The 13,326-nt window shown below is 34.7% G+C and overlaps 1 protein-coding gene across 7 annotated transcripts in view; it reads right to left on the reverse strand.

Annotated features, from left to right (window-relative positions):
• LOC126751971 (uncharacterized) overlaps positions 1–11,593 on the reverse strand; it is a 31,554-nt gene extending 19,961 nt beyond the window's left edge. Inside the window, exons 1-3 of one of the 7 annotated variants that reach the window (XM_050462469.1) lie at positions 11,392–11,593; positions 9,814–10,752; positions 5,249–5,371 (exon numbers count right to left, since the gene is read on the reverse strand). The gene's annotated coding sequence lies outside the window, so the exon portion shown is untranslated. Of the gene's footprint in view, positions 1–5,248; positions 5,372–9,813; positions 10,753–11,219 lie in introns of all 7 variants that reach the window. The other 6 variants (XM_050462471.1, XM_050462467.1, XM_050462470.1 and 3 more) reach the window with 6 other exon arrangements.
• Between the last annotated feature and the right edge of the window lie 1,733 nt (positions 11,594–13,326).

Below are 13,326 nucleotides of genomic sequence, written 5' to 3' on the forward strand. Positions count from 1 at the left end.
TTATATGAAAGAAGTAAGATTAAAGCTGGGACATATTTTCCGAATGACTTAAATGTAGTATAAATTCAACCAAAAACATTAAATTTAATATATGGAGTGTATGAAAAAAGCCAACCAAACAAATTCATAGTATTAATGAAGAGTTCAAGATCAAAGTCTACATTAATTTCACTAATATTCAGCGCTACACCACATTATGTTTAAGATATCACTTGGTTGGTTGGTTAAAGAAGGACGCGAGAGAGCGCTAAACCGCAGGCGGTCGTACCTAGGCCATCATTAGAACCATTGTGCTCCCGTGGTAGCCAAATTAAGTCTTATCTGCAGATGAGATCTTTAGAGTAGGTGCCCTGTGATGACCTCTATAGTATTACTTGATTGCCTTTTTCTTAGAAATGAAAGCTTTTTGGTTTGTTTACCATCAACACTACCCCAAAGTAAATTTATGGAGTGTCCCGTGTTGCTAGTGTTCCAAGACCTGAGGTGTTTCTCTAGGGTTCGTTGCTTCAAACAACCTTTGAAGGAGCTGAATGGTTCAGGGCAGCTTAGGGCCAGCTCGATTTCCCTTTTATTTCCTTCTTCGAGTTACACACTGAGGGTCTAGATATAGCCTGCTTGCATAACCTAACGCAGATTAACATTGAAAGCAGTTCAAATAAAGCATATATGGACTTTCTGAATAACCAAATAGTGATATGTGGTTGTAAACGGCCGTCATTAGGACATAAAGAAACTCTTTAATAACAGGAAACTAATAGGAGTACAAAGACCAGCCTGTCAGGGTTACCGGTGCTATAAGGTCATGACCGACTGATGCACTCAATACACTCCTGCATCAGCTGCCCATTGACGTATTTACTCGGAGAATAGCTGCATGTTCTGCTATAAGAATACAGAAATTATAAGGTTGGCATAGGAAAGATTATGCACATAGGGCCATCTATAACTAGCTAAACATAAGTAAATCAAACTATATTTCTCCAAGGTTAGATTTTAATAGTCACTTTGGATGAGACTACCCTCTAGACGTGAGTGGAGAAGAGTTTTTGTAGAAGAGTATTATGCAGTTTCTACCTACACCACCAGGTCCAAAATGGACTACGGAGTAGGTGCGGGTGTATACTCCGATGATCTCGAAATCTATCTCTCTATCCGACTACGAAACTCAGCCAGCACCAGCACCAGATATGGTTCAGTCTCCCACTTCCTCTGTGAGTGTCCATCTCTAGCACAAACCAGACACAGAATATTTGGAACACATCAGACACCATACCTTGAATGACTGTCCACAAAACGCATAGCGGACATAAGTAGTTTCATCGAAAGCACAAAGTGGTTTGAGCGCAAAGATGAAACGAGACAGCAAGTTTATAGAAGTCCGACGATAATGCATCAATTCAGTCCAATGTGGCAGCACTCGTACCTACATACCTAGCTTTAATTGCCGCATGGCTATCAACTGGTGGTTTTATGTACTTGGTGGTTAGAGCAGAAGTCCACTTGGTACCTTCTGTTATGCCCACAATTTTATCTTGGTACACTAAAATGTAACCATTTAGTATGAAGCTCCCTTCTGTGTATGGACTACTACAGAAGAAGCCCGCTTTGTTCCTATTTCACTCTCTGAGCCAACGGTGAAAATTTCGTCCTTGGAACACAGTTCCATTGATTCATTCTTCTCTATTGAGTACTGTTGAATTCTTTATGGGTCTGCTTTTCTCGATGGCATTGCCAATTATTCACGAGTTAGAGCCAATTTTGACACCAGCTCTCAGGAAGCCGGTGAAATTTAATGCTTTTTTCGTACTTATTTAGTGAGTTATCACACTTTTTGCTATTTTCAATTGGGAACATGTGTACCAAGTTGCATGAAAAAATCTTAATTTTTACTCAAGTAATAGCTAACATGGATGGATGAACAGACAGTCACCCGAATTTCAACTCGTCGCGTCATTCTGATCATTTATTTATATTTGTATTTATGTATCTCGAATAGTTTCGGGTATAACAAACAAACATTTGGTGAACAAAGCTTTTATACTTTGTAGCAACAAGTATAAAAAGGCTAAATATTGTCTGTCAAGTTCAACTAGGTGCTCATAGTACTCAAGTACATAAAGTACGTCTCACTGCGCAGTGGTTCAAATCTAGCATCTAATTTAACTCGGAGAATTTTCCAGTTACGTAATTACACAGTACGCAAAAACTTCTCCTGGGTTTCTATTGTAATTATATACGAGTCTTCAACGGTTTGCTTCCGCTGCAACAACAATATAAATCTGGGGCAGAGAACTACGTTAATTACAACTAGTTTCTACAATAAAAATTAGCAGTTCACGGGAAATCCATGTGACTTTATGTTGAAAAAGGAAATCCACAAATTATGCCCACTTAATACCAAAAAAAAAATTTCAATTCTTATTTGGAACGAAACAAGCCAACCCGAGTTCTATCAATTGAGAGAAGTCTCAAATGTAGTGGATTTAAGTATGTATAATGACTAAGTACATGGATAATTGTAAGTCTTGGGACTTTACAAATAAAAAATAATTTGGTGAAGTTCTTAAAGTCAGCATAGAACAGAAAAACGTTCAAATTTAGGTTTAACCAATAGAGATTTAAGAATAATCCTTATTTAGGTAAAAAAAAAATAAAAAATAATATTAAAATTAATATTATTAAATCATTAACATTATTAATTCATTAATATTATTAATTTTATTTCATTCCAAAATCAGTTTCACTTATCGAAAACTTTTTTAACATAAAATTTATTTTACCAACTAATTGTTCTCAAAAAAATCACCCTTTATATACATTTGTACTTTTATATATCCACACTACTCATTTATATAGTACTTATCTTTTTGAATGACATGTGGGCGTGCAAGTTTCTCTAGCGTTGCTCTGTATATTTCTTTCGTATTAAACGTGAGATCAGCAAAATCTAATAAATTACTTTTGCTACCTACGATGCTAAAAATCTTAAGAAATTTACTAGTTTGTTTCGCTTTTTTGCAAAATTTGCGGTCAAGACTACTTAAGTATAACCACATATGAATATGTGGGTTAGAAACCGGCATCAGACGGCAACCCGAGCTAGTTTAATAAAAGTGTCTAATAATAACTTTCTTTTGTGAATATAAAACAAATGTGATTATAAGCTATTAATAGAATAATGCATAAGTTAATAATTAGTAATTGCAAAAAATTATGTATCAGTCTACTAAGCATATTTGTAGTCAAAGATAAATTATTACATATTTACTTTAAAGTTATGTATTTATAATGGAAATTTTTATTAAATTATTGTATTTGGAAACTTGGGAATTATTAATTAGTTCGACCATTGTTGAGTATTCTATTGTTTAGTGCTGATTCCCACTCTTGGTACATTGAACATTCACAAATACACTATCTTAAATGCAATTGGAATATATTTTTAAATGCCTGCTGAGTATTTTCACGTCCAACTGTTACTTTCTGTATTGCTTTTAATCAGATACTGTAACCTGGTCATGAACGATTCGCTGAAAAGCCGATGAGTTCGTAAGAGAGGGCGCCCTTTTTTCGATTGCACCGGTTTGGAAGGAATTGGACCTCTGTTGGTCTTTTGCATTCTAGCGGCTGGACCTCTGGACTTCGCATGAGCTTAGCATGCCTTGGTCAACGGCTAGCTTCTGCGAAAATCTTCTGGGCTAGTGTAAAACGTAGGTAATTCACTGATCTTTTTGCTCTTGATATGGATACTTTTGCCAGACATAAAGAGATGCCCAACTCATCTCCCATTGGAAGTGAGAGAGCACTTGCTAAACGTCAAAACCTCCTGAACTCGATCAGCTGTCAAAGTTCATTAGGTTTTGACGTTTAACAATTGGAAACGTGGGATGGCCAGATTGAAATCTTAACAAAAAAAAATGTTAACGGAGGAATTTGTGCCTCGCTCTAGAACATTAAAAAATTGGAAAACAACGATAATTAAAGAAAACACGAAAAATAAATGTATTTGATGAAATGTTTTGTCATGTGATGCATCATACTATTCATTTTCAATGGAAAATTATTAAAAACTTTTACTAATTGAAAGCTAACAAGCTTAATGCCCTTGTTAAGTATTGAATGTTCAAAAGTCAGTTATTTTATAGCATAAAAATATTTATATAGTTTCTCCATATATTAAATGACTACTATTTAGTAATTTTCAATTGTAATAAATATTGGGTGTTTTAATTTAAATGCCCAAAAATTATTATTTTGTCCGATCTGGCTATAATGGAAAATGTTATAAAATTTTGAATTTTGTGGCGCTCTAACTTTCCCCTCCTCTTTCCAGCTTTTGCAAGACTGAGGTTGAAATATCTTGTCAGTCATATCTGCGGCGAAATAACCATTTGCCAACTCAACAAATTCGGAGCTTGAGGAAATTCGGAAATTGAGAGTCTTTTCAGTCAATAATACCAGCCGTCTATGGGAGATTCGTTTTTACGACTTTTTAACCTAAACTAACCTCATGGCAGTAATAATAATTAGTAATTTTAATTTGCGACTAACAAATTGTGTTTTGACTTTAAACTGTCAACGTTACATGTTACAGGGAGACTCATATGAATAAAAATATAATTAAGCGACACGTTTTAATTTTTTGCCAAATTTATTTTGATATGCACAATTTAGTCGAAATCAAAGCAACTTAGAGCATGCAGTTTATTTTAATTTTTTTCCAAAATTATTTTGTCGAAATTCTTTTTCCAAAATCTGTTATAAAATTTGAATCCATTTAGGTAATGAAGATATTGAACAAAAGTTATACATAACATAATTCAGTAAATATATGTGAGAATTTGCGCACTCTTGCACTTAAAATTATTACATTGCTTACAACTCGAAACAATCATAGAACATCAAACGAAATTGCAGACATGACAGCACTATTTATAATTCATACGCCCCGTGGTACCATATTTGTCGCCGCCACGCGGTTCACTTGAAATATACAAACTAAACATGGTATGCATACTTCCGCTTGAAAAACGCTTAGCACATGTAAATTTTGTGAAAAAAGAGCCGGTGGTAGTTAATGGAATACAAAAAATATATGTACATATATTTACAATGAAGAATTTAATTAACATTTAATTATGAGCTCAGATGGAAGAAAATGTGCGTTTATAATTCTATAAACACACTATACTTATGCATATACACACAAACATATTTAACTGAATTGAAATTTGTTGTTGGTACTTACTTTTATTTGAAATTGACTGTCTTATCAAATTCTTCCTTACTCCGATTTTGTCGATCGTTGGCGTATATGTTCAGAATTTTTGTTGCTTTTTATTTTGTATTAATAATTCGCAAATCGTTTTAGCTAAAAGAATGCGTAGTTTTGCATATAAATATATAATTAGTCGAAAATTATAAGAATATTTTTTAAATTTTATTTTGGCGTATTATTAATTAATTTTTTATATTCATTTCTACTGAATTTATTAAATCAAAAATACCACACAAAACCAATTATAATGCTAATAAAACATTTTGTCTAATTTTGGCGTATTTATTATTATTAATTATAATTTTTTTAATTTTGTTTTATATTTTGACCGTTCTTTTTAAAAAATATTATACCAATTCACTTTAACATTCACACAACAACAGCAATATTGACAACATTATAATATTATAAAAAAGAAAATTTTATATAAATTATTTACATTTAAATAAAACTCCTTTTGTATGCAATGTTTCGCAATTTTCATTTCCCCATACTACCTTTCACATTTTCCAAAAACTTTTCGTTTTTGTTTACGCTGTAAATGCTATTTGTATGTACATATTTAAAGATTATCGCTAATGTCTAGCAAATAGTAAATTAGCATTCGTTACACTAACTGCCCGTAGACAGCTGGACTGATGAGTCAGCGAGTGGGGAATGTCAAGTAGGCGGCTTGCGTATGACCGCCTTCTTGCGGCTAGAATTAATAATTGAAAGAATTATCTCTATCAAAGAAATAATCGAGCGAAAGTGTGCATTTGCTCTCACATAAAATATCGCAGAATATCAACGGAAGAGTGTGCTTGCAATTTACATAAATTATAATAGCTCGTACTGCAGAAATTGCGAAGTATTTTATGTTGTATAGTATGTAGCTGCCATTACGTTATAGCATCAACTGACAAATTCCTTGGCAGATAAGATCAATACCAACGAATGCATATGTAAACAAAGTATTTGGTACTCGTATAATGAAAAACCACCAACGAAAATTTGGTTCTGTGACGCCAACTGGCTGAAATGATTGTCAATGAGTCTTAAATAAAAGTACTGAAAAATATGCACATATTTATTTAAACAAGTGTCACCTCTGACTAACCCTTTAAACAAGATCGGTTTATTATTATGTATATTTTATTTAAATTTTTCTCTAAAAACAAAACGCATATACACAAGTTGCATATATAATTATTAGAGTAAAAAAATTAACACATTGTCTCATGTCGGCAGTCTTTTTTCACCTTAACCACACCGCATACTCATTCATCTAATCAAATGTCATAAGCAGGTAGTGTTTTATTTTGTGGTTGTCGTTTGCTTTAGTTGTTTTTTTTTTCTTTATCTACATATTGCAATATATTTATTTATAGATCATACGTCGTTAAACGCATTTTGTTATTACTTTCAACTACTTTCTTGTGTTTTTTGTTGATAATAAGTATTTTTTTTATTTGCTCACATAATATTTTTGGTATATTGTAATTTTATGTTTTGTACTCCGTAAAGTGCTTTGCATAATTATAGCGCGACATACGCTTTTTCATATTTTTAAAAATATAAAAACTAGGAAAATTTTAACTTCGGCTGCATAGAAGCTTTAATACCCTTCATACATGCATTTCTTATAGTAAAAAGTTATTTATCTTGATTTTAATCGAACAGTTCTAATGGTAGCAATATGATATAATGGTTCCATCTGAACAATTTCTTCGGAGCTCATAGATTTGCCTTGGGGCAATAAATATATGCCAAATTTCGTGAAAATAATTTGTCAAACGAAAAAGTTTTCCATATAAGAACTTGATTTTGATCGATCAGTTTGTATGTCAGCTATATCTTGTATTTATTGACAGTTCAGTCAAAGTATTACTTTCTTGAGGAAAAAAGGACGTGTGCAAATTTTTGAACAGACGGACGTATCTAGTATTAGTATAAAGTATTTTATGGGATCTCCGGAGTTCTCTTCAGGATGTTACAAACTTCGTGGTCATATACCCTATTTTCTATCAGGGTATATACCCTATTCAGTGTATACATATTGCTTTTTAATATAAATATTGTATGAGTAATTATAAATAATAATTCAGCTGACGTAATGTGGAAAGAAAACCAAAGTTAAACAATTAAATCCAGCATTGATTAGATTAAACTTTATACCACTCTTGTTACGTTATAAAAGGGGAAGATATTTTGCTTTCAACTCGATGTCTAAAAATGTCTGAATGTGGTATCCCTGCAAAATCTAATACGGCTGTATAAACTGACGTTGAACAATACCAAAAGCTCTGTCAGAATCGAGAAGGACCTCTCCGAGCCGTTTGATACCAAACGCGGTTTCAAACAAGGCAACTTCCTCTCGTGCGACTTCTTCAATCTACTCCTAGAGAAAATAATTCGAGCTGCAAAGCTAAATAGAGAAGGTACCATATACTATAAGAGTGTACAGCTGCTGGCCTACGCCGATGATATTGATATCATTGGTCACAACAACCGCGCCGTTAGTTCTGCGCTCTCCAGAATGGATCGGGAAACGAAGCAAATGTGTCTGGTAGTGAACGAGGACAAAACGAAATACCTCCTGTCATCAAATAAACAGTCGTTCCACTCCCGACTTGGCTTCCACATCACCGTTGACAGTTATAACTTTGAAGTCGTAAAAAATTTCACCTATATTGGAACCAGCATTAACAACAACAATAATGTCAGCCTAGAAATATAACGCAGAATAACTCTTGCCAACAGGTGCTATTTCGGACTAAGTAGGTATTTGAAAAGTAAAATCCTCTCTCCAGACATAAAAGACCAAATTCTACAAGTCACTCATCATCCCCTTCCAGTTATATGGTGCAGAGGCTTGGACGATAACAACATACGAGTTACGAGTTTTCGAGAAAAAGGTTCTGCGAAGGATTTGTGGTCCTTTGCGCGTTGGCAACAGCGTGTACCGCAGTCGATTGAACGATGGGCTGTACGAAATATACGAAGACATTGGCATAGTTCTGCGAATTAAGAAACAGCAGCTACGCTGGCTAGGTCATGTCATCCGAAAGGTTGAGAACACTCCAGCTTTGAGCGTATTCGACGCAGTACCCGCCGGGCGAAGCAGAGGAAAAGGAAGACCTCCACTACGTTGGAAAGATGATGTGGAGAAGGACTACACTTGAAATCTCCAATTTGCGCCAAACAGCGATAAAAAAGAACGACTGACGCGCTGTTAAAGAGTAAACTCGGCTATAATCGCGTAAGCGATATCTTCGTCAATAAAGAAGAAGAACACTTACGAATATTTGCATTCCCTGGTTCGCAGTCCGTTATCACATCACTTTTGGGTAATACAAAATATATTTTTTTGTGTTAAAAATTTGACTTTATATCAATCTATCTCAGTAAATCTCACTCAGCAATTCCTCGACAGCTGTGAAATTTGAACATGTGTCTTTTGAAGGTTAGATCTATCTAACTATACGAAATCTTCAGCCTGCTTGGTATGTGTGAACACTTGCATACATACTTGTGTGATAGCGATTCTTTTGATTATTAAATTTTTCAAAATCTTCTGTCGAAGTTTAAAATAAATAATAAAATAGGTCGTGTATAAACCCTTTTAGGAATTATAACTGATGGAATATATATGTAAGTAGAATAAAAGAAATTTTGCCGGTTTATGTATATACATACATACATATGTATATGTATGAGAGATAAACCATGATCGAGTCATTGTTGGCGTAAACTGTATAGTGTGTGCCTCCCATCATATACATACATACATCGTCACCTAAAATGCAAAATAACGTAACAACATTTTCGAAAATTTACAGTGGCGTGAATGAAACACGAAATAAAATGGAACAAGAGCGAAAAAAAATTTAATATTGGTTAAAACTGGTACATATTTGAGCGCAGAACCTGAAAATGTTGGACATATGTATGTAATATTATGTATGTAATTTGAAGTAGTGAATCGTAATCAATAAGATACTCAATTTCGAATTTTTTGATGATACGTTATTTTGCATTTTAGGTGACGATATGTACATTAGGGTGCACCTTAGCTATACGGGAGAAAAAAAAATATAGCGTACAGGGCATCACACCCCCCAAAAGTTGCATTAGAGTATAATATTATGTTCTGCAAAAAATTTTGGCGATTGGATAATGGGAAGACGTGCCGCAACGAGGGTAAAGTGACCATGTTTTACAAATTTTGAATAACTACTATGTACATTGTACATACATATTTCTTGCTTGATCATTCAAAAATTTTTATTTAATTTTTAACAATTTTTTGTTTTAAAAAATCTAACTAAGTTTAATAGTTTAAAAAAAACAAATACTTTTACTCTTCACATTTTTTTTTTTAATTTGCGCACTCTTCCAATTTTCGAAACTTAACTTTTACTTTCAAAACTTTTTGAATAAGCAGTGTAAACTATAATTATGCAAAGTACTTTTAGAAAAAAAAAGTTATTTTTTTGTTATTTTTTTACAACTTTTGCTCTTTATTTATTTTATTATGCTGACTTTTTACTTACTTTCGTTCGTTTTGATCGTAATCGCACCGGAAGAAATACGAATAATCGGTTTCTAACGCAATAGCTCTGAAAGTGTATTTATAAACTTTATATTTTAGCTGTTTTGAATTATTATTAATTAGTATACAGTGACCACACGCCTGAGAACTGTGCGGTATTACGTATTTTTATTTTTTTGTTCTGTTTCTGAATGCTGTTTTAAGTTTAGTAGGCTGTTGCTAATGAAGGCACATGCGTCGTTTATATATAATGTATATATATTTAAAAATTATGTAGTTTTTTTTTTAATAATTTTTCTTAAAATTTTAATACTTTCAAGCACGCTTTTTCGTTTCGATTTATTTTATTTCTGCACTTAATTTGTTTTTGCATTTAATTGTCGTGGTGTTTAGAAATTTTTGTGCGCCCAACTTCGGGTATTACGAAAAAATAAAAATAGATTTTTGCCTCGTTCCGTTCGCAGTTCTCGGTTCTCGATCTTACACACACATATGCATAAAGTTGTACAAATTTGTTTGAATGTGCATATGTGGAGTGTGCGTACGTCGTTTGTATCTATCTATTGGTAGTTGTAGTTGTAGTGCCGCCTTCTTCCTGCGCTGCACCGTTCTATTTGTATGCTTCGTTAGTCGTTGTTTTTGTTTTTGTTTTTTATCTGTGGCCCACCAGATCGTTTTCGAATACTCTACGGATCTTCCGTTCGTTGTTTGTTGGGTTGTGAGTTCTGTGTCGTTTATCCGTTTAGTAGATTTGTTTGGCTGCTAAAAATTCTTATTTTCGCTATACTTTTCAACTTTTGTTTTTCTCTTGATTTTCTGTTTTCTTGCGCTAATCACAGTAGGTAACAAATTTCGCACTTTTCATCTAATAAATATCGCTGTATGTTTGTATGCGCATAGTATGTATGAAAAAGTTTTGTTACTTGTGGGTCGGCGGTATCTAAAGTATATATAACTTTATGTTAGCCAATGCCACACGCTTTTTCATATGCATATATGTATGTATGTATGTATGTATGTCTGTATGTATGAATTTATGCTTGTACATATGTATGTATGTACATACATATTTTAATTAAGGCGTACTCAAAGTCGTTAAAAGTTTCGTGCGAATGCGCGCTGGTCTCTGCACACATGTGTATGTACATATACATATGTATGTATGTATGTATATGTAGCATATCCAACTTTTATTTATTTGTTTTATTTCACTTTTAATATTTTCTTTTGTATTTCTATGTACATATTATAAGTGCGCCAGCCAATTTCTTTAGTGTATCTTCTTTTCCTCCTAATCGGCTATTTCGAGCACAGGCATGAATCACTGCTCAACGTTGTGTTGCTTATGAAAAAAATTTTAAACTACTACATATACATTCATACATACGTATTTACATACATACATACATATACGCGCAGATTTATAATTATTTGGCATTTAAGCAGACTTCGTGTTAAATTTTAATATTTTTTTAACCTTAAAATTTCGTACGTTTCTATTTATTGGTCACTGCCGTTATTTCCTTCTTTCTGATTTTTGTTTCGTATTGATTATTTAGTATATATTTTTTTCAATTACTAATTTATTTTTCGTTAACTCGTTATTGTTGGCTTCAAACTCGTTTATAATATTTATATTTTCTATTTTCTATATAATTTGTGTAACTTTCAACTGCATTAGAATTGTCCAAGAAAATTCACTTCGCGTGGGAATTACAGAACAAACAGTGCGTTAAGTTGTAGCTTAAATTAAATCATCGGGGCGATCAGAGAAAGACTGACGGTAGAATTTTCGCTCAGCACAGCGTTGACTGCCAATTGAGAGTTTCCGTTTTCAAGCTCAATCTCTTTCATATCCCTTTGCGCTTTTCATCGCTGCGACCGGCGGTGCATACATATGTACATGTATGCACAACTAATCGTGGATACTCGCGAGAGTTGATATGAAGATCGCGCGAACGCATGCGATCGCAATGTTAGCCGCTAACAATGACATAAGCGCTCCACTGCCGTCACCGCCTTGGTGAGCCATGAATGTCAGGCAGCAATTATTCCATACTTATCTACATATTTATGTACACTAATAAATGATTTGCCATCGCCAAATGAGTCAAGAAACCACAATTGCATAAAAATGCGTACATACATACATACGTTAATAGAGTCATATGTATGCGTATGTATGTATGTGCATGAATAAGTGTATGAGTGTAAGATATTGACGCGCCCAAGCTTTGTTTTAAGCAAAAGCACTTTACGTTCTTAGCGCGCGCCAGCTGATAAGTCAAACAATGTGCTTACGTACAGATGTACATACATACATACACACACGCATTATAATACACTCATATGTAAATTCGTATAAATTCTGCTGCACGAAAGACATACATAAGTATGTATAATTGAAAGCAGCGGTATCCAAACTGTGGAGATTGAAGAAAAAGTGCTTAGATATTTAGTATATAAAATAAATACAACGTTTAGCTCTAGTGTTTAGAATCTTGCAACATGTTATTACAGAGTATAATAGTTTTGTCATGGAGTCATGTGTAGAAGTTCACGCAAGTGAGGAAAGTTCTCTGATCGCCATTCACTTGGGAGTGGCCAGAAACGATTCTTTTACACATGACTCAAGCAGCTCACTACTTCCGGTCTTTGACCAAGTATCCTCTGGGTAGCCTAAGAACATCCGTTCGAAGGCGAGCTAATGTGAGAAGGCGAAACATCCCCTACATAGGGTTGTGCGCTGGGTTTGGGACCCGCCACGTAAAAAAAACACCCCCAATGAAAGGAAGCAACAAGCCTCGGATGAGTAACCCCCCTTTTGATGACGACCATGGCAAACGAATAAAGGATAATGATTTAAGGGCATGCACCTGGAATGCCCGGTCTCTTAATTGGGAAGGTGCCGCTGCCCAGCTGGTTGATGTCCTCGCGAAAATAAAGGCTGACATCACCGCCGTCCAAGAAATGCGATGGACGGGACAAGGACTGAGGCGAGTAGGTCCTTGTGACATTTACTACAGTGGCCATATAAAGGAGCGCAAGTTTGGTGTGGGATTCGTGATGGGGGAGAGACTCCGTGGCCGAGTACTATCATTCACTCCGGTGAATCAACGTCTAGCCACAATCCGCATCAAAGCGAAGTTCTTCAACATATCGCTGATTTCCGCCCACGCCCCGACGGAAGAGAAGGACGATGTGGCCAAAGATGCCTTCTATAAGCGCTTGGAGCACACCTATGAGCGCTGTCCCTGACATGATGTCAAAATCGTGCTTGGCGACTTTAACGTCAGGGTGGGCAAAGAAAGTATCTTAGGCACGACGGTCGGTAAATTCAGCCTCCACGAGTAAACATCCCCAAATGGGTTGAGGCTACTAGATTCCAGCATAAGAAGATACATCAAGGTACCTAGCTGTCTCCGGATCGGAAAACTACCAACCAGATCGATCATGTTGTGATAGACGGAAGACACGTCTCTAGTGTTCTAGACGTGCGTACGCTCCGAGGTCC

This window comes from Bactrocera neohumeralis, chromosome 3 (assembly GCF_024586455.1).
Source record: "Bactrocera neohumeralis isolate Rockhampton chromosome 3, APGP_CSIRO_Bneo_wtdbg2-racon-allhic-juicebox.fasta_v2, whole genome shotgun sequence".
Taxonomy (NCBI): Eukaryota; Metazoa; Arthropoda; class Insecta; order Diptera; family Tephritidae; genus Bactrocera; species Bactrocera neohumeralis.